Source organism: Eptatretus burgeri, chromosome 12 (assembly GCF_056783735.1).
Source record: "Eptatretus burgeri isolate ZD-2024b chromosome 12, Ebu_testis_v1, whole genome shotgun sequence".
NCBI classification, from domain to species: domain Eukaryota; kingdom Metazoa; phylum Chordata; class Myxini; order Myxiniformes; family Myxinidae; genus Eptatretus; species Eptatretus burgeri.
Genome location: NC_140972.1, coordinates 56,046,724 through 56,051,723, shown reverse-complemented (window position 1 = coordinate 56,051,723; position 5,000 = coordinate 56,046,724).

Genomic DNA, 5,000 nt, shown 5'->3' with positions numbered 1-5,000 from the left:
ATCCAAATCATGTAAAGGATACTGAAAGCATATAAGAGATGCTGAAATCATATAATGGATGCTGAATAATACAAATCATATAAAGGATGCTGAATTCTACAAATTATAAAAAGGATGCTGAATCATTCAAATCATGTAAAGGATTCTGAATTAGACATGTTATACAAAAGATCGATGCTGACTGTACAAATCATATCAAGGATACTGAATTAAACAAATCATACAAAGGATGCTGAATTATACAAATCATAAAAAGGATACTGTTTTTGATAAATAATACAAAGGATGCTGAAATATACAAATTGTGTCAAGGATAATGAATCAAACAAATTATATAAAGGATGCTGCATTATAGACAAGAAAAGTTGCCAAAAATATTCTGGAGGGACACCTACCCCTCCACCCCACCTACCTGGTAGGTTCAGTAAAGGGGTATACTCAGTCCACGAGATGGTTTCTTCAGGGAATATTTCTTTTTCATTGAGGATCACTTATTTATCAACATTGTGAATTTACTCCTCATAAAGTTGCCAACATTGGGCCAGTCATTTGAGGAGTGCAGTGAATTTTCTGCTGTGGATCGTTGTGGGCAGTACCATCAGGTATATGAAATAATTATGTTGGTAAAATGCCTTTCAGAAAAAAATATATCATTTTCTCGTTTCGTTGCAAGTCATTGTTCTCCGGTTTTACTCTCTGTTTTGTGTCTGCTGATCCTTTTCCATCGAGAGTTTCGCTCTTCAATGAACCTTGATAACTCGGTGTAAAAGCCACATACTGGCAATCGATACCATATTACGGAAAGAAGGCAGAAAGTGGAAAAGGGTAGGAGAATGAAAAATCATCTGAATGAATAACTCTTATGTAATTCACCGAATGAAACAGGCACAGAGTTAACAAAAACAATTAGATCATGACACACAGACTCAGCGAGAGGGATTTCCATGATAGGCCAATTGCCAATCTAGGATCAATGAAATGCTATGAATGTCGTCACTCCAGCAACACAGCAATCAATTTGGGTGCAAAGAACAATTGTAACAATACAAATGCACATATCTGAGGCAATAATGTAGTGAAAATCCAGACTTCCTTTCATTTACTTTACCAACTTTCATTCAGGCCTTTCATTGTACTTGTCAAGGGTTTGCTCAAAATACACCTCTTCCCGTAAACCTTGCAAACATTTATAACATCTCTTAGATTACAATGGCGACATTTTGGGCCATAAAGTTCAACCCACGCTTTATTCCCATGGTCGTCGCCTCAGGAACCTTGACAAGCACACACCTTTAATGAGCAATTACAGAGTAATACGCTTCCAATTAACCGGAATAATGACATATACGCGTCGCCCTCCTTCGCACAAGCCAGGAGAGCTGTACAGCTGGTGGCATCAGCTTCCGTGCCACGGTGGAAAAACAGGATATATATATATATATATATATATATATATATATATATATATATATATATATATATATATATATATATATATATATATAATTATATGACTGGATGGATCTATATATGGACGTATGTATAAATGTATGTGCATATAGGGCTGCAGCAAAAATTGCCAAGAAGTATGCATACTCGCCTCGAAGCCGTCCAGCCAAGGTTCGAATCCTGACCCAGCTATAAACTATCATCCCGGTGTGTCACAGGCAGCGTTATTCATCAAAGTGTGCCGTCCTTTTGGTGGAGGTTAAACTGGGCATCCCATCTTCTCGCATATGTTGGTGGATGTTAAAGAACCCATGGTATCATTAGTGGAGAGTAGGCGAGTTATCGCTGGCACCTGACCAAATTACAAATTCCTGTCCTGACTACTGCTGGGAGAGGGATGGCAAACTGCCCAGCATAACACTTGCCAAGAAACTGTTTCGGCAGCACCGACGCTCTGTAATGGAGTATGGTACATCAGATTGGACGTGTATATATGTGTGTGTGTGTGTGTATATATATATATATATATATATATATATATATATATATATATATATATATATATATATATATATATATATATATATATATATATATATATATATATATATACATACATATATGGATTTACAAGGATTGAAAGCGCAAGAGGAGGCCATTCGGCCTCGGTTTCCGGCCACATCATGCCTGTGCCACACCAATACCACATTTAATCAATCTGTCGATACCCTTCCCTTCATGTGCAGCCTTTTGGCTGCAACACTGGTACTCATTTCACCGACCGAGGAAGGATGACAGGCTGAGTCAACCCCCTGGTGTTAATTCATCGGAAAACGGGGATTAAACTTATGACTCAAGGATCCCAAGCCACCACCCGACCCACTAAGCAAACACCAGGTAGACATATGTATGTGTACATATGTATTTATGTATATGAATACATATATATCGACTAATCAAAGACAATGTGTGTGTGTGTGTGTCAGTGTGTCCCCACCATAACTCCAAATCCATAAAACCTTGCAGCCTGAAACTTTGCAAGCATACTAAGAAAACTCCAAGAAAGTGCAATAGTGAAAATTGGGTGTTTGGGTTAATTAAAACACCCCTTTTGAAGATAATTAACAGCCATAATTAATTATATCCTTCATCAGGCGATCCTCGGCCACCTCGCTGTCCGGGGTCTTAAGGTGTTTCCTGGGTAACCTCACTGGGGTATGAAGCCGCCATGTTTTTTTTGGCCTGCTCAATTCTGCCTTGATTTGGAACAGGCTGCAACGATTTATTGATGATAAATAGATGTAAGTTACAAATTTGAAAATATCAGCAGTCCCGGCTGAAAAAAGTGTTGATTTGTTCAATTTGGATATTGCACGTGCTTTTCCGGGTGCATCGTTGTATCAATGGCAATTGGTAATTACTTGTCAAGCCAGGCATTGTGTTGGAGTACTTGAGTGCTTAAGCCACTTATGCTTCAGTCACATTTGGCTCGGCGGCCGTAGGGTCTAAAAAATCAATGGCCACGAGCAATTATAGGGCGGCCGCAGTATTTCCACGGTCACACAATGTAGCGGTCACATGTTTTTATTTTTTGGGTAGCCGCACGGGGTATTTAGAAATTGTGGAGACCGAAAACGTAGGGGTGCTGTACGGTCTTTGATTTGATGTCGAATGGTGAACCTAGGGCGTCCCTGCGGTGGCCATAGAAGGCATCCCCTGCAGGCGTCCCTGCGGCGGCCATTTTCAAGGCAGATGCAAGGTAGCCTCAAGGTGCCCGCAAGGCGACTGCAGGGGGACCCTAAGGCGAACGTGGAAATAGTGCGGCCACCATAATTTTTTGGGGGATGGCAAAATTCATTTTTCATTAATAAGTGCCTCCGGAAAACACGAATAACGCAAGCCCACCGCACGCCCTATGTACGGTCGATGTGGAACACATCTACATCATGGCTATGGCTCGTCGAATTGCTACGGCCAACGTAGAAATGAAAAAAGTTATAACTCCGCGCTATAATTCCACGGCAACGCCTACGGCCTGTAAAAGATAGCCATACGGCGTAGGGCTACCTGGAGGCCACCTCAGAAACTCTGCAGCCGCCGCACGTTTCAGTCAATTCAGGGGGGGGGGGGCGGTACGGCCGCCGTATCCGAGCCGTAGAGCAAATGTGACTCGTGCTTTACCGAGCTGCACAGTGCAGTTCGTGTCCTGATCGGGATGTACAGTCGACAGTTACTACAAGGTAGAGGTATGTGTACAGCACACACAAATGTGGTACATATGGGGAGATTTGGATCTGTATGGACTCTCACGGGGTGTGTGGACATGCCATGCCTGTTCTGGGTGCCGTGGAGGAAAAGTTTCATCCTGTATCTTATGTAGGTTCTATCAGGTTTTCCTTTGTCCTCGTGCCTGTTTCTAAAGCATCTGGTTATCGAATTTGCTTTGCAAAGGTTATATGTTTCTGCTTGTGAGTTTCATCACAAAATATATTTGATAACGCCAGATTTCTGAGCCGTTTGCCATATTAACGTGTTTTCTAAATGACCGAGCCAATTTTTTTTTCTACCCGTCACACGCAGCTGTTTATAAAGAATAATGTTTGTGAACATCTCCCTGAAACGTCCATATAAATGCAACGTTGTGGTTTTTGGTGAAAGCAACTCAAGGTTTCTGGTTGTATGCAGTCCGTACTGTAATCGGTAATCAAACTGACTCCAACCTGTCGATTCCTGAAAAATTGCCGATATCGGCCAAGCACATGTGTGTGTGTGTGTGTTGTGAGAGGGGGAGAGAGAGAGAGAGAGACACAGAGAGAGAGAGAGAGAGAGAGAGAGAGAGAGAGAGAGAGAGAGAGAGAGAGAGACACAGAGACAGAGACAGAGACAGAGACAGAGAGAGAGACAGACAGAGAGAGAGACAGACAGAGAGAGAGACAGAGAGAGAGACAGACAGAGAGAGACAGACAGACAGAGAGAGACAGACAGAGAGACAGACAGAGAGAGACAGAGAGAGAGACAGACAGAGAGAGAGACAGACAGAGACAGAGAGACAGAAAGAGAGACAGAGACAGAGACAGAGACAGAGACAGAGACAGAGACAGAGACAGAGACAGAGACAGAGACAGAGAGACAGAGACAGAGACAGAGAGAGAGAGAGAGAGAGAGAGAGAGAGAGAGAGACACACAGAGAGAGAGAGAGAGAGACACACAGAGAGAGAGAGAGAGAGAGAGAGAGAGAGAGAGAGAGAGAGAGAGAGAGAGAGAGAGAGAGAGAGAGAGAGAGAGAGAGAGAGAGAGAGAGAGAGAGAGAGAGAGAGAGAGAGAGAGAGAGAGAGTGAGAGAGACACACAGAGAGAGAGAGAGAGAGACACACAGAGAGAGAGAGAGAGACAGACAGAGACAGACAGAGACAGACAGAGACAGACAGAGACAGACAGAGACAGACAGAGACAGACAGAGACAGACAGAGACAGACAGAGACAGACAGAGACAGAGTCTCTGCTTCAGACTGCAAAAGGCCTCAGACTGTGGCAAAGATTTATGTTCCAACA